General features: G+C 39.7%; 1 long non-coding RNA gene across 1 annotated transcript in view; it reads left to right on the top strand.

Moving 5' to 3' along the window:
* Positions 1–13378, top strand: part of LOC106038804 (uncharacterized) — a 35867-nt gene extending 22489 nt beyond the window's left edge. Inside the window, exons 2-3 of the long non-coding RNA XR_001208834.3 lie at positions 11921–12082; positions 12585–13378. This is a non-coding gene — a long non-coding RNA (uncharacterized lncRNA). The remainder of the gene's footprint in view (positions 1–11920; positions 12083–12584) is intronic.
* Positions 13379–22163: the final 8785 nt, after the last annotated feature.

Here is a 22163-nt window from a genome sequence, read left to right as displayed (position 1 = left end):
GGCAGGGAACATTTTTGTCATTCTGTGCTTTGGTTCTCTGATGGTTCTCAGGGCTGAGACGGGCAAGATGGGAAATGTATGGGTGCTTCTGGGGGAAGAGGCAGACTCATACTGGAAGGGACAAGTTGCGTTGCTCACTTCTGGCAACTAAGACAGGTGCCAGGGCAGAGCAGGCTCGTGTCTGTCAGTGCCTCAGCTGGGAAATCTGGACCTGCCTGACCCCCTCCACAGCCTGGGCAAAATCTCATGTAAAAGACAAACACTCCGTGAGCTATGAAAGATTGCATCTCAACAAATCATTTTATCACAATATAAAGCGCATCGTTTATTTGAACAGTCGTAAATATTATAAATGGGTGCAGACAGCAAACCTCAAATCCTGACCTTTATGATCTGTTAGAGATGGTGCCAAACCAGGTTTCTTTAAAGCAGTGGTAATATTTGAATCTAAAAATGACTGTGTCTGGTGAATCGAGGCCAATTGCGAAACTGGAGTCTGAACTCTTCTCACAGTATCTTCAGTACCCCCAGAAGGTAACCAACCAGCTGACCAAAACCAGAAGTCATTCTTGTTATGTGCCCCTGTAATATTTTTAATTGAAATAAATGTTTTGTTTATAATAATCTTTTACACTGCATTCAGTTTCAATTATAATAACTGTGCTTTTAATTTTCATGCTCTGATTACTTCTGTGGATATCAAATACAAGAAAATGCCATTTCTTTTGTTTCTGCAGCAGGTAGCTGATAGGGCTTTCAACAGCCTTTTAACAATACCAACTAAACCCAAAATATTTCAGAGGTTTCTGTTTAAAAAAATCAGTCATTACATGTCTACATCCTTCTTCTGAGATCAATAACTTCTCAGTACTTTTTCATTCATATGGCTCACCATGATTTGCTATTCAGATAACCAGAGTGTACCTGCTGTAAGTGAAAGCAAATATTAACACTAGCGTGGTAGTTTTCTTTTAAAATAGCAAACAGAGACTCAAACTCCCTTTGTCTGTGACCTTTTCCATAGCCTTAAATAGAATCAAACTCTTCCACTGGGTAATCAGCATGAAGAAATAATGAGGCATACATGAAAAAGTTAATATAATGAAGAAAAAGACTTTTTATCATAGCAACTGGCAGTGATATCATTCGAGAGCCAGAGGTCTCTTGGATATGTGTTTGTTTCTGTGAACTTGTTGTTGTGAGCTTACACAGGGCGCTTGCTGCCAGTCAGGTTAAGTGACCTGAAGAACATAGCATTAATGAAGACTTAATTGCATAAAATTAGCTATCCTGTAATACATTTTTTTTGCTTTTACAAAATGGAATTTGTATACCGGGATATCAAAAAATTAAATCGATCACAATTTCCTTCAACAGGTGTTGGACTGAGTCCCCCTGCCCTGCTGAGCTCCCCTCCCACCCCAAACATAATTACTGTGATTCTTTCATGACTGTAGTCCATTGTAAGGACATTTCTTCCCGGCTGGGAAGAACCAATGTAAATCCTTCAGAGAAAGACAGGAGAGTGAAACTAGTGGAGGAAAGACAAAGTTAAGAATAAAGTGCTGTGCTGGGAGAACATGTAGGAGATGGCTTCTTTTCTGTACGTAGGAAAATACACCCCTCTACATATACAAGAAGCTATGCTTGTCGAGATGGCCTGCTGTTGTTGCAGAGGCAGCTTTCTCAGAGCACAATCCATTCATCATTCCTTGTGCCTTGTTTTCCTATTTTCAGAGTCTTTTAGGCTGGCTGGGGCGGGTCATATGTTCCTGCACAGAAAGGGCCAATTTTCACTTTTCTCACTAAGGTTGATTACAACTGCCTTTGCAAGGCTTCCTGCCGATAAGCAGAGGAATGCGACTTGTGCCAAAGGGAGTAATGAGAGTGTGACTGAACCCAGGGGAGATGCATTTCAATCTAGGTTTGAATCTAAGCAAAATGACTCTTAAATTCCTGCTGCTATCTTTAACATGAGAACTTCTTTTGTCAGAGTACTTTCAAAAGTCATGAAAGCAAATATTATTCTAGGTTTATTTTGATGTGTTTACATAGTTTATTCCAAAATAATTAAGAAGGCTAATTACTTTGATTTTTTTTTCCACTCTCTGAAAAATTATACTTTGCCAGATCTTGGAACTTCGTTTTTGACCGTTTTTATCCCTTTCTACTTCCTCATGGTAATACAAGACATTATAAGTTCCATATAGCCAAAGTATTTATCATCGGTAAACAAAAGAAAGAAAATGCTTTTGATAACGAGATTGATGTACTCAGTAACTCTTTCTTTATTCTGTTGTGTTTCTTTTAACTTGACTTGCAGAACTTATTTATTGTGTTTCTTTATCTCTCTTTCTTGCAAGGAATGGTCTTAAAAGATTTTTTATCTTTTTATTTTTTTATTTTCTTAGGAAATTTTGATCAAAATCTCATACCTGTTAACAGAGAGAGCCAGCGGGAGATGTGCAGGGTTTATTTTGCCTCAGGCTGCTTAATGTGCATGGCACATCATAACGCATTCTATTAACCTCAGTTTGGAGTATATCATTCTTCTATAAATATGAATCTATATGTCTGAAATCACTTAGAAAAATGAGAATACTTTAGCTTCAGCAGCCTGAGGTTTGCCTGGATTATCTGTGACAGAGGCAAGGACAGAGACTTCAGAAGCTGAATTGCCCTAACCATAGGATCTATATCTATCTTCATGCATGAGCACATTTTAATTTTTCAGTTTGTTTAAAAAAAAAAAAAAAAGAGAGAGGGAGAAGTGCTGTGGACAACCATTTATTAACACACATTTGTTGTGATTCGTCATTTGTAGTAAACTCAGATTATTAAGGGCCACTTGTGGATGAAGGAGTACAGTTCTCACATTTCTGAGAGGCTTACATCCTTCAAAGGGATGGCATTTTGTGCTGTGGAGATGCACAGGAGTTGTCTGGGAATGGAGCTTGCTTTGCGTGACTGGAATAAATTTAGAAACAGTGCTGCCACATGCAAAAGAGACACCTTTTTTTCCTCTCCACAACACATAGTTTGCTCAAACTTGGCAGATTGTTTATGAAAAAATATACTATACTACTGTAAACCAGAGGAACATCTGGATAGCCTTCTTTTGTCAAAACTAGCATTCTTTCAGCTAAAGGGAAGAAAGCGTTCAAGTTACATGTTGCACTACCTTTTCAGTCCCAGTTCCTTCTCAGAACAAAGGAATGGTTTTAATTGAAAACCTCCATATGCTATCCCAAGGCACATGGTGCAGGAAGTTTCTGTCCAGACTCCTAGAGCTCAGGCAGCTTATCTGCAGTGGAAGCAGGACCTTTGGTTGAAAGTCCTGAGGCAAGTTTTGCTAGAAGCTCCCATCTCTGCAATACTCAGATGGGAACACAGCAATGTAAGCGTGTGATGTCTGCTAAGGTGTTCTGTGTCTTTTGAACTGTGAATCTGGTGGGAGTATTCCAAGTAGAATATAATTTTCTATTCAATCTGTGAACGCCATATTACCAACAAACTGCTTTAATTACGTATTCAGGGCTTCCTGGCACCTTTATAGCTGTCTTGATGTGTTCCAGTAGAATATTACCAAGTGCTGCAAATTATCCTTTCTGCTATATTCCTCTTTGCTGTGAAGCAGAAATTTAACGTTAGTGTGCCACAGAAGGCAACTTTCTTTTGATGTCTGTTTTAGGATTTTCAGTTGAGAGTTGAACCTATATGCCAAATTACTTATTATTATACTCCTGTGATTCCTAAGAAGATCAATGACAGAGCAAGACATAACAGAGTTAGCTGGGGGCAAGAAAACACTTCTTAAATGTAAAAATAAAAGGAAAATATGCTCCTATTAATATTTTTGCAGTTGTATACTTCTTGTTGTGAAAAGTGCTGTACTCACTAGCAAAGCCTCAAATGTGTACTCATCAGGAAGGGCAACAGGGATCACTTACTCTTGATTATTTTGTAGTGATTGGCAATGAAAATGCAAAGGAAATAGCTGGTGTCCATTTCAGGAGGGAAGAAGAAAAAAGGAAAGAGCAGAAAGTATCAGGAAATATGGAAGGAAAACAGAGGAAATTAACAGAAGAGTCACCTAAAGAGGGATCACAGAAAGACTGAAAGAAAGGAAGCACAGCAGAAGGTTTTGGTGGGTCCAAGTGTTTGGGCGTACTTTTGATGAATGGCTAGAACTAAGAAAGCAAACAGTTGAAAGCCCAGTGCACAGAAGAGATCCAGATCCTTGCAGCGGAAAGCTCCAGCCACTTATTGCAGTGCTACTCTGCCTTTTTCTTATCCAGCTCTTATTCTGTGAGAAGACTTTGCCTCTTGTCCTATGGCATCTTTAAATTCTTTAAGAGACTTACAAAAAGAAATTAACAAAGGATGGAAAAGAGAGGAATAAAGAGACCTTTTTAACAATGTAGGAGAAAATACCAGCAGAGCCCAGGAAAGATCTGTGTATGGACACAATCACTTCATCGTGCTCATATATAATCCTGGGAGCTGAGCAGGGGTGTAGCAAAACTTAGCAGTGACACAAAATTTTCAGAGTAGTGAGGCGAAAGGTAACTGTCAAAAGTCTCTGAAAGGTTTTATCATCACTCTCTGTGCATGGGTGAGGAGCTTTCAACTATCTATTACTACCCAGCAAAGATCTTGGTATCGCTATTGTTTGTCCTATTAAACGATTCACTTCAGGGCTTTGTGATAACAAAATAATAATAATTAGTACTGCAGAATAGTAGGAGAGAAACAAACAGAAAATCACAGGTTATGATTATGCCATTTTCTAAAAGTGGATCTTATCTATCACCCAGTTTGAGTCCCCTTTTCTCACGAGAAACATTCAAACAGTGTAGAGGTCTTCAATGTAGAAGGGAGAAGATAAATACCAGAAGGGAAGATAACGTTCTGAATGCTGTGAAGGTGTATAAATGATAATTAGCTACGGTTTGTCAGAGTATAAGCACTATCCAGCAGCAAGATGAGCAACAGCAACATAGAATCTTTTCATACAGTGTCTCAGCAACAGTTTCTACAGGACACCAGAAATGAAGAGAGGTGAGGACAATAATGCAAATTAACATTAGAAGGATTTCTCAAATGCCATTAAACACTGCACTACAACCTCTGGCTCAGGAACAGAGAAGCTTTCACTCAACTTGGGTGGGTTCTTACGGACACCCTCCTGGGAGATAATGGACAGAGGTGTCTCCTTTAGCTGTTTGGTTAGTCTCCATTTAATTAATTGGGGTGAAAGAAAATGAAGGAAGATCAAAAAAAACTGTCCTGGTTCATAGATCTAGTGATAAGAGGGAATTCCATCTTCCTAAATATTGCTGTCAGGTGCCATTGCATCTGCCAGGTGAGGAGGGTGAGCAGAGCAGGAGGGATGGTATAGCCAGGTGGTGTATTTTCTAGAGACCTGCATTCCTGTTGCTTTATTCTATATGGAAACAGCAGAAACAACATTAGAAAATATGCAGAGCCTACCTGCATGTAGCTTTCTGTGTGCATCAGTCAAATGTTTCCTGAACACTTGAGCTAGACACTAAGAATGGGTACCTTCAGTGAGATCCAGATTTTCTGAAAAAGAAGCAGAATTGGAAGCAATACATTTCTTTAGCTTTCACAGAGGAGAAAGGGACATGAAAAATAATCAATAACACGTAACACTTCTTTAGTGTTTTATTTTTCTTCAGCAAAAGCCAAATAGTGGCTCTCATAATGTGTGAGTATGCTCACATTATCATCCTCACACTCATCCTCTGGGTTGTGTGCTGTGTGTGCCATCTGATACAACGAAGAGAAACAAGCTGATGGAGCATTGGGTAGCACGGAGAAGTTTCTCTTGGGTCAATACCTGTATTGCTTCATCATGCTGTTCATATGTTTTCTCCTGTCCTATTTGTGCTTTCTTCACTGCGATTAGCTTGAGGAACTTCAATTAAATCCCTGACTTCATGGACTGCTGAAAGAGGACAGCAGCTGAGCTGTTGTAGTCCTCTACATAGTCACAGCGGGCTTTGTTTCCCACCTCTCTTCTATTTCCAGTCTGCTGAGGTGGGGAGAGACGTGTCTGCTCCCTTCTGTGTGGTAAGAGCTGTCTTTGTGAGCTGTCAGTTAAGTTTGCCCTGTGCTGGCCAGTGGCCTTCTCCCCTGCCTGCCAGAGCTTTCTGGCAGCCTCCCAGGTTCTGCTGCAGCCTCTTCAGTGGCATTTTTATTCCTCTTGCCTACAGGGCATTTCGGATGGGTTCAAGGGAGGAATGTGACTAGAGAAATGAATACTGAGCTGGTTACAGAGAGTTTGTGTCAACGTGGAGCAGAAAATTTCCACTGGCCTTGTATTAAGAAGGGGAGACTTTGGCATTTTGTGTGTGTGGATGCTATAGAAAACTGATGGTGATAGTCTCTGTCGAAAAACAGCTTGGACTTGGTCCAGAGCATATGTGGATATACTGTTTCTCAGCAATTAAATCAGTGCTTATATGCTCTTTTTTATGACAAGCAAATTTGTAAATATTAGTAGTTTATTATGAAGCAGTTTCAGGGAAGAAAGACAGGCTGACAGTTTCTTACTGTTTCACTGGCAGAAATAATTATACATTAATTATAATTTAAATTATTCATAGTTGTAGTTTCTACAGAATTGCTCTGGGCAGTATTTAACCTTTTAAAATGTTTAATGTTTTCTGCTTTATTTGGTATAAGATTCAAATATTACTATAAAACAATGAATAATTAGTTTTGCTCATGTGTTCTCCTTTAAACAGTATATTTGAAACTAATGTTGCTTAGCGTTGCAGCAGTGCATGGCTGTAGTACTACATGCAAATTGCACAGCACTCTAGCTAAACTGACTAAAATTACTAAATATAAAGCCAGAGAATCTTCCGTGGCATTTAAAAGCCAACATAGATATAAGCAACTTATTCTGTATATCTGGCATCAACATCAAGTTCGATAAAACCTCAACAACTGAGCATGTTTTTACCCTCAAGCAAGGTTACTCAGCCATGCCAAACTGGTGTGAAGAACCTCCAGGCTGGGGGGATGATGATGATGGTGATGATGGTCTGTAGTCATTCTGATCCGGGTTGATGCATTTGTCTGGGAGCAGTGCAAGGTAGCAGTTCAGTGTACACATTGCTGGTGGTAATCTTGAGATGAAGCATACTGTCTTAATAAAATTTTGTTATCTAAATGCCTTTGAATATTTTGTGTGATGGAAGAAGTGAAATTCCCTTCTTCTGATTGTATAGATTTGAAAATTGGAACAGGACAGAAGTGAGTATGCCAGGCACTGGAAAAAGAAAACAAGCCTGATAGTCTTGAAGCAATTTTATCCAAGAGCTGCTGAAGAATTATCTGCATTAGTGAAGAAAAATGCTAATTTCATTAGTAGTTAGTTATGATTAACTCTTTCAAATAATTTCTGTTCTTCCTGTCCAAGTTCACACTTCTTTTGCTGTTTCCACATCACACTGTCCCAGCTTTGTCCTGAGTTGACAGGTACCCTGGCAATTTCACCTAACGAAATTACCTTACTTTATTCCTATCCTTCACCCTCTCCTTTTCCTGTCCTTTGGGCATAGACCTCCAGGATCCTCTTCACATGTGCAGTTCCTACCTGGGAAAGGATCTTTGTTCCCTTGATTCTCCTCTGTGATATTCCGGAGGCTCGTGCTGCCAGCCACTGGTACTGTGGATTCCACCAGTGGCACTTTCTGCTCTGTTATGCTTGAGTTGGCAGGTGCTGTTTAAAGTCTGCTAGAAGTTTGAGGCATCAGCTAAGCTTTTGAAAATAGAGCTTATTAATATTTCAAAACTTCTTGATATTTCAGAATTATTATTAGCATCCCATGGCATCTTTAGAGACTAGCCCAGAGGAATGATTTGTTACAATTTGACTGCAGTCCCTTCCCCATTCTCTCTCTTCAAACTGACAAAACAACTTTTATAAAGAAATTCTTCATTGATCTTTTTTGCTATGTTGAGTCACACTATATAACTGTTAACACATCAGACTATAAATCTGTGATACTTTTCAGCCTTCAGTTTTCCCAGGAATAGGGAACACTCATCCAGATGAGTGTGTCCTATTTTACTGAAATCTTTAATGTACTGAGAGACAGTAAATCACAGGGGTCAAATTTAGAATATTAAAGAGGTTACCGAATACAAAGAGAAACGTGTCTGGTCTATAAATGGATTTCAATGGAAGGAAAAAAAATCAATATCCTCTTTAGTTTTGTAGGAGCAGTGAAAGACAATAAAATATTTAAGAACACAACATATATTACAGTCTTTTAAGTATTTAACTTACTGTCTTTTCTCCCTCTATTTTTAAAAGATGTTCCATGTATTAACTGACAATTGGCCTGTTATCAGACTCTTTTGTATTCTATGTATTGTATTGTATTCTATTTTGTATTCTCATATCTAATCTATGATTGTCAATTGGAAGCTTACTACTTAAGTGAAAATGGCAGCAAAAAGCAAATCTTACAACTTCTCATGCCATTTTTCTTAAGGACTGGTAAAGGAAGAGGATATACTTTTCATGGGAGAAAGCAGATACAATTTTCCCCCTTTTTTTTTTTTTTTTTGGACTTGGATTCCTAAAGGTTGTGAAATGCATTCAAATATTATCCTGAATAGGATAATAATAAAAATAATAATAGTAATAAAGGTAGCACATTGAGCAATAATATCTAAAATAAATAAATAATAATAAAAAAAAGAAATCAACCAACCAACCAAAAAAAAACACACAACAAAACCAGTGATGTGTCTCTTTCAATGCAAACTTCCTGGCCTGTTTCAAATACTGTACTCCACTGCTCTCTTTTTCCTAATCTTGCTGAAGCTTAGTTTGGATATAATGAAGCTCATATCAGCCACTTACTGACAGCACTCTTTTCTCCCTTAAACACCTCATTTGAAAGAATTCCTTCATTAAATATAAAGTGATGCTACTCAAACTGTATAACTCTTGGTTTTGGTTGTTGTTTGCATTGTGGGATCAAGCTGTTAATGCTTTTTTTTTTTTTCACTCAAGTCTTAATTTTGGGGAGTCACTCTTCTTTTTGACTTGATAGCTCTTCACTATCACATGTTTAGTATATGCAGGGACTAGTGAAACTAGATCAGAAACTGTAAAACACAGTTGGGCAGTAGGGGCAACAGGGTCGATGGAAGACTTTCCAGCATTATAACCCAAACTGAATCTTCTTAAATGAACAAACCTCACTCTTAACCCTCACTCTTGCTGTGGGAAGGGGAGGTAGACTACCAGCCACACAGAGCTCCTTTTGTTTCTGCTGCTGGGAGTGGGAGAGGAAGAGGAGATGACTGATTTTCCTAGGAGCAGCTAGCTTGACTCTGGCAATTCAAACTGCTCCAAAAGGAAGACTTGCACATGCAGGCAAATGCCTGTCTTCCAGAAGTGCAACATCCCTAGCAAGCTCCTCTGGAGCAAAAGGATTGGTGGATTATGTAAAAAGCTTTAAGGCAGCTCTGCAGCATACTATATGATCATGCTGATTTGAACTTAATTTCAAATACTTTTCTCTCCTGTTTTTGCTGCTACTTAGTAGAGAAAGATGGTATTTTATACATGATCTTATTAATATAGGCTAGTTTTGGGAATGTGAAATGCTCATAATAAATTTAAATGCATAGCTAAAGCTTATAACATTAAGATACTGACTGCTCAATGCTATAAACATGTGACCTAACTATTCTTAGGAAAAAAAGTGCAAATCTCTAAGGTAGTGGAAGCTGCAAACTAATTTATAGAACTGGGTCTTGCTTCACAGAAGTCACTTTTAAGAAGCATTGGCTAAATGAAATCAAGTTTCACTTAAATAATTTTCTGCCCTGGGGAGAACAGAAACATTTCTATCTACAACTTAACTTGAATTTTTTAAGCTACGTTTTATGTACTATTCCACCACATAATCACTGCTTAAGTTTTGAAAGCCAATGTGTAGAAAGCTGTCTAACTCCATAATAAAAATTGAATTTTTATATAAACTGGAAAGGAAACATTAATGCTACCTTAAACGTTTTCACTAGTGTAGATTTGGATATATTGAGATGTTCTTCTGCCCAAATATTTAGATAGGCCTATCTTGGAAACGGGAAATGAAATTGAGCCTTTCCTCACCTTGGTAATCATATGCTGTTGTCCTGTATTTCTCAAGTGTTTCTGTGGGGAGAATGATTTTAAAACACTGAATGTATCCAGTTTTTAGGGGCATTTGAGGCAATTTATTGCATTATTATTATCATGCATGCTGCAACAGAACCAACAACTGTGTACCATGTAGGTATAAGGAATTGCCTGTGTCACTGAACTGCATGGGGACAAAAACCATCTGGTATAGGCAACACCTCTGCTTGAGCAGCGCAGGGGCAACTGCTGCTGTTGCTGAAATGTGTGGGAAGGTGAATAATTCTTCCTCAAACTGCAACAGCAACATGCTCCAGCTCCCCAGTGCTTTCATGTTACCCTTTGTCATGCTCCCACCCTTTCCCAAGGCAGAATTAAGCTGCTTTAATCTCCTCCTTGAGGAGGATTCTTGTTCTGGACACACAGCTATGGACAAAAATCTGTAAGAAACTGTAGTCTGAATGCCTGGAAAAGCTGAGTGTGAGACATGGCTAGTGAATAGAAACGCCACATCTGGCACAGACTTCTGAGTCTGCTGGGACTTCTCCATCTCTCAGCTTCCCTCTTCAGGAGGGCAGGCAGGCTCACATCAGGAATCACATAATAGTGCCTTCACATAATTGACTGCTGCTGCTTCTAGGCATAGGGAGTTCAAAAGGTATTTTCCTCACCAGCTTCCTAGCAAATGCTTGTGTGACACCAGGATGTGGCAGCCTTGAAGTTGTGAATTAATTTCCCCCATCCAATATCTGCATAAACAAAAGATTTCACCACAGTATGAAGAATCTTACTAGATTCTTCTCCTTTGTGTATTCTCTTCTCTTTTTTTTTTCTTCTCTAACATTTTTCCTCTTTGACCTAAGGAAAAGGTTTCTAAACTTTTGCCACTATGTGTAAATATGTTGTGACTGTTGGTAAAACAAAAACTGACCACAAAATCTTGTCATCGTGGTAGAAATGGCTAATAGGGAAGGAACAGACTTAAGCAGGATTCTGCTAAACGTCCCCCCCTGCAACCTAGCAAAGATATTAAATATAGCCCAGTTAGCACACGCTATCCTAATATTGCCATCATTTGAAAATAAGGTGCAGCAATATAAGGGATGGCAAGTGACTGCACGAACCTTTACAGAGAGAAATTGAGTCAGGTCACTGCCTTTGGTCCCGGTGCTCTTTCATACACCTTTGCCATGGATGAGTAGAATGAGCTGTTCTGTTGCACCCGTTGTCTTTTGGTCAGAAATATGCATGGTTGTACTCTGTGATGCTGTCTTTTAAGTTATCTGTCCTGCTGTCTGAAAGAATTCACTTCTCAGATCCTCACCCAATCTTTTTCCTTCTTGTTTGAGGAGTGTGGGCTTATAGCAGTAATATTCAGAGCAAACTAGATCTTTTATAGACCAATAAGCTATGATATGAGGTGAAATGAGGATTATATTAATTGCACAGGCTTTAGTTATTTTCTGTGTACTTATGTAGGAGGTGTACCTCTAACTAATACCAGTTAGTATTGTGGTGTGGGTAGTATAATCCACATCTTGATCCTTTTCACAATTCATTATTTCAATACTTCTTGGGCAAGATTCCTTAATTTGTGAATATTTCTTCCCCCCCACTCAAATATTTACGTATTTACTTGAGTGAATTAGTGAGATTTTCATTGGAACGCTATGCATATAGAATCTTATTTATTAAGTAGAATAAAAAAAATGAATATCTTAACATTTTCTTTCCTTTTAATAGTTCTAGATAGAACTTACTGGGATCTTGAGCAGCTTGATGACTAAATGTTAGGTCCATGTTTATTCTCAAACGGCACAGCCATGTAGGATGTAAGTCTTGCCTCTGTAATGAATACAGAGAATGTGCAGAGCAGCAGAATCAGCCAGCAGCTATTTGCATCAGGTAAGAAAATGCTAATTTGCGAGAGTTTTGCAATCACACATAATCAGATATCTTGCTACAAATAAAAGCTTTTTAATTAAGTGTATTTTAGAAACAGAGCCTTGGAAATTGAGTAGTCTAGTGCAGTTGCTTAGAAGTGTCAAGAGAAAAAAACAAGAGATTAACTTCATACTGTCATACTGTCAAATAGCATGGCATTTTTATCACCAGAGGGCACTATCCTTCCAGGTTAAAACTAAACTATTAGAGGGTTTTACATCTTGGGAGCGTTTTTAATTTGAGTAAAAGGATTACAGGCAACAGTTAGCTTTTTTTTTTTTTTTACTTATATATCCATTTAAATATGGCATGGCCTCCTACTCTTTTCCTCTGTTTTTCATGTTTGTATAGGAAGTGTCTAGTCTGATGTTAGGCTAATTTTTAGAAATGCCAAAAAATTGTGGAAAATGCAAAAAGTAAATGCTGTACTTCGTCAGATGCCTCTATTCAACTTCTATTGTAGGAACAGACCTGCTTTTGAAAAACTGCGGAGTATTCCTTCCTGTCTCCCTCCCGAGGGATTCTTTAAACTGTTTCTCCACGTTCCTTTCGCTGCCACCAACCAGCGCTTCAACAGCTGATAGCAAAGGTGGCTTGAAGTCCCTACTGACCACAGCCCAGTGTGAAGCGTTCCTCTTTGCTGGTGGCTCCTGCTGGGATTTGTCCCTTGCTAACTGCTTTGTCACAGTGACCAATTCTGGCACTGCAGAGGCTATTTGCAACAGTATGAGAGAGAGTAGAAGTCACATTTGATACAGAGGTGGCCATGCAGCAGTAATAGGTTCCAGCAACATGAATCCAAGTTGTCATTTCCTCGTAGTATATAATGATATGTTGGCCTTTTATACCTGATATTATGTGCTAGCAGCAGTCTTTGTTCATGCTACATCTATGTAACATATCTTTAAATGCTGTTTTGTCTATTTCCCTATCTTCATGTAATTCTTTTAATAACCAGAAAAGATCTTGATTAATCCTTTGGACCCCCAAAGTTGTCTTTGTTTGTGTTGTAACTGGTTGTGTGTCAGTCCCTCTCAAATTCCAAAAATTCAAGTTGCATGGGTACGGCAACGAGACATCACATTTCTTGGTTTTGCCTGCCTGTAATACATGTGATGTATTATGCACTGGACTGAGTTTCTTTCTGAAATATCACAAAGCTGATGATCTTTAACAGAAGACATGAAAACTTGCCTCACTCCTAGCAGTGATGAACACCCACAGCCCTTTCCTGTTAGCAGGCTGCTTGGAACTGCCAAGTCATCGATCCAAATTTGTGACTGATGGTAGGAGACATGGAGTGCAAATGTTTCAATGTTCTTCATTGCCTTCCCTTTCACTGTTGAGTGAAATTCCAGGTAGTGACAATAAACGCTTCAAATGACTAAGACACCCCAACTCTCCCGTACTGTTCGTTTGTGATTTGTCCCTCACAGTGGGCTACTTGTTTGGAAGGAGTGCTTGGTATGGGGTGAGCTCCCACCAGGGAGGTGCCACTTATGGGTTGGTTGCCTTGGTTTCCAGTCCTGCTGTGTTTATTCTTACACTGGGTATCTGTGGCTTCAAAAGAGAGAAAGAAATCTTGGAGCTTGCTGTAACTTGGTTGATTTAGAAATTTGGTCTTCATAAAAGAGCAAAAGAGTTATGTGCATTGTGGAAACTCTCTTAAGGAATCATCTGAAAGGCAAAATCCTGCACAAAATGAAAGATTAGAAAACTGGAATGCAATTAACCTCTGCTGCCCCATGAAGGTTCCCATGGTGCTGATGGTTGTGCATTTCAGTAAAGTGACGGTACCACAGGTGATACCTATCCCATGTATTTTTATCCTTTTCCGTAGGAGCAAAACCTTTGAAACTTAGTTTAAATAGGGTAATGGTTGTTTTGTTTATTTAAAAAAAAAAAAAAAGAAGTATGTTTCCTCAGTAAAAGCAAACACCTCACTTGCATTTGGGATGGTTCTCGTGAATCAGGTAAAACTACCTTTAATCTCTCCTCTGAGTATTTTCTGTCAGCATCAGGCCCTTTTTTGCTGTGGGTTTCTGTAACTGACCCCTTCTTCCTTGACCTGCTTGATCCCCTTTTGACTGGTCAGAGCAATAGCCGTGGATCCTGCTGCAAGAGCTGTCGTGAACCATCATGTACAGTCACAGGGAACTGCTAGCACGGAGCAGCATATGATTTGGTTTTCCATAGGATTTTTGCAAGCAAAAAGATTAAAATAACAAATCCTTAGACACGCTGTCGTATCTAAATTTGGCTATTCTCTGCAAGCTTAGGCAAGTCCTTGCTGCCCAATTACAATCTGCTTCTCTGCAGACTCTCTTTTTTCCATGCTGTGGCTTTTCAACTGTTTCCAAGTTCCATTTGAAAGTTTCTGCCTAAGAGTTCCTATTGGGGAGTTTTTCTCCCTGCCTTTAATCTTCTTGAAGAAGCTGAAGGAAAGTTTCAAAGAACATATAACCTCAGTTTGCTGCATGATTACAGCCTCTTCATCCTGTGGCTTTTTGCTCCAGCTCTCCACAGGTAATTTATGCTGATGCAACTCTTTGGTTAACTCATGTGATTATTGCAGTCACCAAACCATGAGAGATGCAACATTTCTTGAAAAAAATTAATCTTACATTTATCTTTTGACTAGCAAATAGCAAAAACAGGAGGATGTTTTTCTGAGTATTTCAAGCGATGATGTAATAGAATGATTGTGGGGATTCTAACAACCTCTATTGTCAGCATTAAATGTCAAAATTATGGCAAATTTTTGTTCAAGTGAGGCTCTAAAGGATTCTCCAGAGGGCTCAATATCCACTATGAATAAAGTCAGCGCTATAATTAATTTCCTTTGGAAAGAGCAGAGCTGGGCAAACCTAAATCGCTTTTGAAAATCCCACTCAGTTTCTGAAGACCTTCTCAATAATAACAGATGCAAATATTACTGTACCTTGCATAATACCTTACAGTGTTAATGTCATAGAAACTTAGCAGTGACTGTTTTTTCCTTCAGAAAAGATGATTCCGTCTTTTGAAAAATAACTTCTAGTTGGTGATGTGGGTATTTAGTGTTTGCAAACATATCCTTTCTAATAGATAGTAGAACTTGCAAGATCTTACCAAGCTGAGGAGAGAACTTTGTGTTTTTGAAAAAACGACAAAAAGAAACAAACAAAACCCTTGTACAAATGTATTCTTGAATTCTGGCATCAAAGTGTAGCTAGCTGCTCACTTTTCAGCACAATTTGTGCCATTTGTAGTATTTGTCACTGCCTTCTGCAGTCATAGGCCTCTGTGGATGCAGCTGCAGTCTCATTCATTTTATAAATATCTGTGTATATATGTATATATATGTGCATGTATGTAATTACATAAAACTACCTTCCTCAGTTACTGAATGTAGTACAGTAAAGCTGCATGATCGAAAAAGCTGTTTGGTGAAAGTCCTTTTGTTGGTTAAAAGTCACATTGAGTTGGGCAGACTTTAGAAAGACTGTTCAGTCCTCAAAGACAAAGTAAATTGATTAAGCAGGATCATTATTTTTCCTCCCTGACAGGACAGCAGTGTTGAAGCGTGCTTGCAATATTGGTGTTTAACAACTGCTTTGTGTTTAACAGCTCAACAGTAAAATTTCGGTTTGCGATATGTGAGTTATTGAAGTGACCTGGTTTGAGCATGCCACTGAATTGTTAAGGATTTGGATATTTAACAATGGAAGTTTTCTTCTTTCTTTGTATTTTCCTGTGGCAATTAGATATTGCTGGTATATAATCTATCCAAGGAAAAAGAAGCTGAGTCTGAGGCTTTGCAACCTTCAGTATTGTTTCTAGATGCCCGTGCTAGCTTTAAATGAGGTAACTTGGGTATTTGTAGAAATCTTGCTGCAGCAGCATAAGGTTTACCATGGCTAATTTCCTCTGCTGAGCTTCATATGGCCACAGCTAGGCAGGTTCTGACACTCATGCTTTCTCATTTCAAGCTCGCTCAGATCCCTGCATCACACTGTCGTCTCTAGGACAACTACAGCCCTTTGACTTGTGTTTTTAGTGGAACCAAAATTGAATACTTGAAACGTTTTTCAGTGATAGTCAGAGAGCAGAGCGGTAGAACTGAGGAGTTATTGGCAGTGGTTAGATGTGGGGGGAAGCTTCTCTGGTTTTATAGAGAGCAGCTGTTCTCTCTCTGTTGGACCTTTACTGGAATAGCTACTCTGCATGCAAAAGGCATAATGTAAAGCAAATCTCTGGCCGATCTAGGTCCTTTAGACAAATGTTTGGCTGAAATCTGTCCATTTTTGCCTACCTGGCAGTTTACTTTATGCAACCTTAGGGGAGATGGCTTAGGTCAGAACTTCAGCTTGAAGTAAACTGTGTGTTACAGAAGCTGAAAAAGAAGAGGAAAAAGCAGTGAAATATTGCATGCTGCTGTTAGTGTGGAATTCTAGCTTGCAACCCACCCACTTGGGGATTAGCATTCAGATCTAATACTTACTGTGTCTTGACATTATTCTCTCCTGTGCATATTCTTGTTTATGGAATTGTAAGTATTAAACATGGTCTGCACAGCTGCATAGTTGACAGCTGAACTGTATTTGTCCCACTACTAAAGAACAGGTTCCTGTGCATACTGTCCTACATCTGTTCCTGTGGTGTCAGCAATTACTGTGTTGTTGTGTTTTGGGTAGCCTTTGTTTAAAAGATAAGCACCGCAAGGGGTGATTTAAGGTCTGAAGTAGAAGTTCTGGTGTTCTTAACAGGACATGCTTTTGTGATTTATGTGGGCCAACATGGTGTTATTTACTGCTTCTTTAACAGCCTACAGAAAAGAAAAAGTGACACCTACTCTTCAGAACATGATGATTCTTATATTTTGCAATGTCTACATGGCATCGAGAATTACATTAGGATTTTCAGCTCTCTTGGAATGGATCTTGAAATGAAATCCTTGAAATGGATCTTGAAATGAAATGGAATGCGAAAGCACTAGCAGTTCTGGATGTGTTCTCTAACAGAGACATTCAAGTGCCTCTGGTCCACTCAGTGGACATCTGTATGCGAGGAGATGTATGTATTCACATCTGTATGCGAGGAGAGCATCCAGTGGTATTGGGCAGCATTTAGCTGAACACCCATCTAAATGATTACAGTATGTGAGGCTGCGGAGAGTCAAGCTTGTGTTACTTAGATGGAAACCTAAAATTTTGGAATAATATTTCTATGACTCATTTTTCCACCTGCACAGCTGTCAGGTTGTGACATACAGGAGGTGTTTCTTGACAGCCTCTAAAATTGTAAAAGAATATGTGCTGAGTGTCAAAAGGTTGTAGAATAACTCCACTAAAAGGTTCAGGGAGGGATGCACAGTTCTTCAGCTTTGACATGTTACCTCTAGTCTAAGGGTCTGTCTGCGTGATGGAATTTATCCTCTACTGAATTGCTTTGAATAAAGAAGTCATGTCTGCACTGGGCGAGTCACCCACAAAGTAGTAACCGGTGCCATACTGTGCTGCACGGAAGCAGCAGTTAACTCCATCTTGTGATTTGTTATTGCATGCTAATATTTGCCTGCATCGCATGGTGCTTTGGCAGGCCTCCCCTTGCTTTGCTGTGTTGCTCAGGCCACCTGCTCTGCTACCTGTGTACCCGTAGCTGCTTTGTGATCACACAGGTACAGCCCTCTCTATGCGGGCATAGAGAGCAGCAAGCTCTGTTTGTTCCCTGGTGTTAAATGCTGAGGAGCAGTGATGTTCAGTTCCTCTGTGCTTTCATGTGCTAGCAATCAATACAATAATGATTTTTTTTTTGGTGGGGATGTTAATGTTGGTAATGGGGATAGTGAGCAGGGGTTATGACTGGTGTGCATATGGTAGTGTGTGAGAGATGTGAAACCATCTTGCTGAAAAACTAGATATCTACTTTTCTGGGGAGCTGGAGCAGTGCAGGGTTCAAAATCTGCTGCTGAAGAATTAGTACGGTTTTAGGACAAGGCTCTAGTAATTGACTGTTTCCCCTCTGCCACTGCTGGTGCCCACAATAAAGACAAGAACCGTGTGCTAGGCCGTGCCTTCAGGTTAACAATACCTGGTAGTCAGGAGCCAACCAGCTCCCCAACTGCTTGTCCAGCTCATAGCCCTGCGAGGCTGCCAGCAGCCTGGCAGAGACCAGTCAGCCCTACAGCGAATAACTACCCGTTCCTCAGCTCTCTTCTTGAAGGCAGAGGCGCGCTGGATCCATCCCTAGAGAGCCGGGCATGGCACCTTTCATGTCAGCCTTCTCCCTGCCAGCAAGTCCCAGCTGGCCATACAGTGCCATGAAGAGCTAGCTGTGACAGTGTCAACAGAAGGGAACTTTACAGTGGAAATGTACTTGTTGAGGGCATGTAGTTCTATAGTTCTGTAATAAAATATGCGGTACGTAATGTATTTTAATCAAGAAGGAAATTAATTCAAATTAATCAGTAGAAGTCCACCCGCTCTCTCCTCCCTAATATCCCAGGCTCCAACAAAAAGAAAACTTCAGACAGGAAGATTGCACATTGCTGCTAATGACACTAACACTGTTAACCTTTCGTATGCTGGGAACTCACTGAAAAACTGCGCTTATTGAGCAGGAGTCTCTGAGTGTTACAGAATGAGATCCTGAGACTCATGAAGGGCTCGGGCTGGGCCTAACTGCTCAAGCCCAGGGTGCTTTCCTTCTCGCCTCAGTGAAACTGGCTTCTTCTCCGGAAAGTCGGGAGAGGAACACTTCAGTGACTTATCGCAGCTGACCTCAGTCTTGCTCATTTACTTGGGAGAGCTGTGCAATTTTTTTTTGTTGCTGTTCCTGGTCTTAACCTGTCACAGACGACCTATATGTTATGTCCAGTCACTGAGATTTTGTAGGTAGGCACTTTCTTTGCTTTGCTGACTGAGCACTGAGGCCAGGGATGTGCCCTTTAGTATTTATGGATCTGCACACAATTAATTACTAGTTTGCCTGTCTTCAGCATCTATGTCACTCCCAATAGCACTATCAATAAATATCTTGGCCGTGCGCTCTTTATGGCTGTGGTAACAGACCCATTAAAGTGAAATAGGGTTTAAAAGTGTAGCCATCCAACAAGACCCAAGTTCAGCATGACAGCTACCCATCCTACTAATAGCATGTGAACTAGAAAAGTTCTTATTTTGGACACTAGCAAGCCTAAGTGTTAAAGAAATTGCCCATTTCAGCCTCTTAAAATATGATATTCTGAGACTCAAAAAGAGATGGCATTTAGTGAGCCTCTGAAGTGCTACATAGCTCAAGGTGCAAGATGGCTTATTGCAGCTGATTGAGACTGATGAATTGATAAGGAAGATGTTTTCTGTGAATGGGGAGAGGAGTAGCAGCTCCCAGTGACCAGGCAAACACTGGAGACAGTAGGGAACACAGAGGCAAACGCTGGAGATAACAGGCAGACAGTATTGCTAGAAAACATATTTTGGGGAATGAAAGTGAGCTTTTGTTTGGACATGGTCCCAGGATAGCATCCTGTTCTGAGCCCCAGTGCCCCTTAACCAGAACCTTGGCTTATTTGTGCAGTGTCTGTTTGCTGAAGATATGTCACTGAACAGCCTCGTACGCAGCTCTCCTGGGCAAAGCAGCACGAGGCAGTTCCTTACCACCATCACCAGTTTACAGATGAGTCTACTTCTGCCTCAGTTTTCTTTCTGGTAAAAATGCAAGCTTTAGTGAAGGTATTTTGACATCTGTAGTGGTGGTTGAATGACAAAGGTCATGTGGAAAGTCTGGGATTTGGCACACTAAACACCAGACCTCCTAAATCTTATGTCCCTGTCCCACTGGCTGCTCTCAGTCCCTTTGCACTGCACTAAGGAGCTGCAAGACTGAGGCACGTGCTCTGGGTGCCGAAGGGATACTTGGATGGCACAGAAACTCTGGAGCTCCTATCTCACACCTCATCCGATCCCTGCAGCTATTATTATTATTATTTATTTTTCATTAACCTTAATGTTCCTAAGTATCTGGGACTTCCTATCCAGCACAAACTTGCTAGAAGCCATGAGCTGAGCACGTCACAAGCTGTGGGATTGTCCAGTAGGTGCCTGGATCAATAAAGGCTGAATACACCTTGATCTCCACTTTTGCAAAGCAGAGCCTAGCTGCCCAAATGATGGAGCTGGCTTTCTGTGGGGCTTTTCCTGCCTTTCCTCTGTTCCTTGTTTGGAGGTGTTGGTCTCTTACTTTGGTGGACTGAGGTCTGCCTTAGACTCTCTGAACTCACACCTGGCATTGATGACCTCCTCATCTTTGGATTGAGTAAGATTGGAAGGTTTTTGTTTGAGCTACGCTCAGGAAAACACTGTGCAACCTTTTCCATCTGAGCTATTGGTAACTTAATTCTGGCTAATCACAGCAGTAGTTAGCAAGGTGTTCTTTTTTCTCTCTCTCTCTCTCTCTCTCTCTCTTTTTTTTTTCCTCCCTGGGGAAAATCTCACTCTTCTGATAAAGAGGTCATTTAATAAATGGGTTAATGGTTAATGAGTTCTGACTTGCATTAGGTAAGAGATAAGGATTGCAAACAAAACATAAAACCTACCAATTTCATAACTGTTAATAAAACTCCACAGTCATTCAGTAAGTTGTATTACAAGTCATAGATGATCTTTTTTCAGTTCTTTATGATTTTTACTGACTGAGCAATTTATTTTGTTTTCATCAACCTAGACAAACATCAAACAGCAATAAAGCATTAATTCAGTGTTTAATTTAAACATGGCAGAATATATATGCAGCCTCAGTTGTCAAAGAAGCCCACGGGAGTGACAGGTCAATTAGCCTGTTAGTACTCCCTGTTATTATAGGTAACGAATTTTCAAGATTGCTGTATATCACACATAGTGTGTCCTAGGACTGAGCAAACACTATTGAACAGCATAGCCAGAAACTCAGCAAGGGACAGGATCTGAAACTTGTTGAAAGCTGTTCCTTCATCTTTATTTCTGTTTTTATCTAAAGATCTGTCTATACCAGGAAGCTGAGACAGGAAACTAGCTTTTTAAAGGTATTGGTTCTGGAAGTTGTAGCATCTCCAAATACTCAAATCTGACCAGTAAGCTCATTCTGGCTTTCACATTTTCACCTTCCTATTTTAACTGCAGGGAATGCTACAGAGATCTCTATTATTGTTGTACTAGGATCATTTTGTTGCCCAGAAATCTTTTTAATGGTCTTCAACTTGCTCCCTGACACTTGTAAGTTTTTCAAGAAATGGAAAATTTACCTAACATAATTGCATCTTTCTGGTTGCCTAGTTTGAATGAATAATATCAGATATGTCAAAATGCATAGTTTCAGTACAACTGTTAACCTCTGTGTAATAGTTTACCGTAACATACCTACTGTAGTACAACATCTGAATTCCATTACAAGAAGGCATCTGACTTGGGGGTGAGGAAAGAGAAGAAATTTCTGAATTAAGTTTCCCTAAGGAAGTCTGATATCTGATTTTTGTTGCTTGTTCTTTGTGTTACTGGTGTCACTATTTGCCATATGAGTTAGGATTTGTTATGATACTGAACATACAAACCAGGTTAAAATAAAATGATCTATCAGTGACATGTCCAATAGCAGGATATTTATTATTATTTGCTGCCTCCTTCTTTCTTGTTTTTGTTTTAAATGTGATTGAAGATTCCTGTCAAAAAAAAAAAGTGTTTTTTTTTTTTTTTTTTTTAGTTTTATACCTTTGGGACTTGACTTTGCAGTCCTGTAATGCCACAGCCCTGGTGCTGAGTGAAGAAGGATAACAAGCCAAGCAGAGTCATTCTAGTTTTCCCTTGTGCTGCCCAAGGGCAATTGATTTAGGATGTTCAAACAAAGATGATTGAGTTTTACTGCATTGTAAAAGACTTTTGACCTCTATTTTTCTTGTTGTCCAGCTACTCTAGGGTCATCCTACCTCGGACATGACTTTCAAGGTGCTCAGGCTATACTGGAAGTCAATGATAAGGTATAACACCACTGACTGCTCTCGTCACATGAGACAAAAGGGGTATATAATGCA

This window comes from Anser cygnoides, chromosome 5, assembly GCF_040182565.1.
Source record: "Anser cygnoides isolate HZ-2024a breed goose chromosome 5, Taihu_goose_T2T_genome, whole genome shotgun sequence".
Classification (NCBI taxonomy): Eukaryota; Metazoa; Chordata; class Aves; order Anseriformes; family Anatidae; genus Anser; species Anser cygnoides.
The sequence above is the reverse complement of the archived record's forward strand: the minus strand, read 5'-3'. Positions and strand labels throughout refer to the sequence as shown.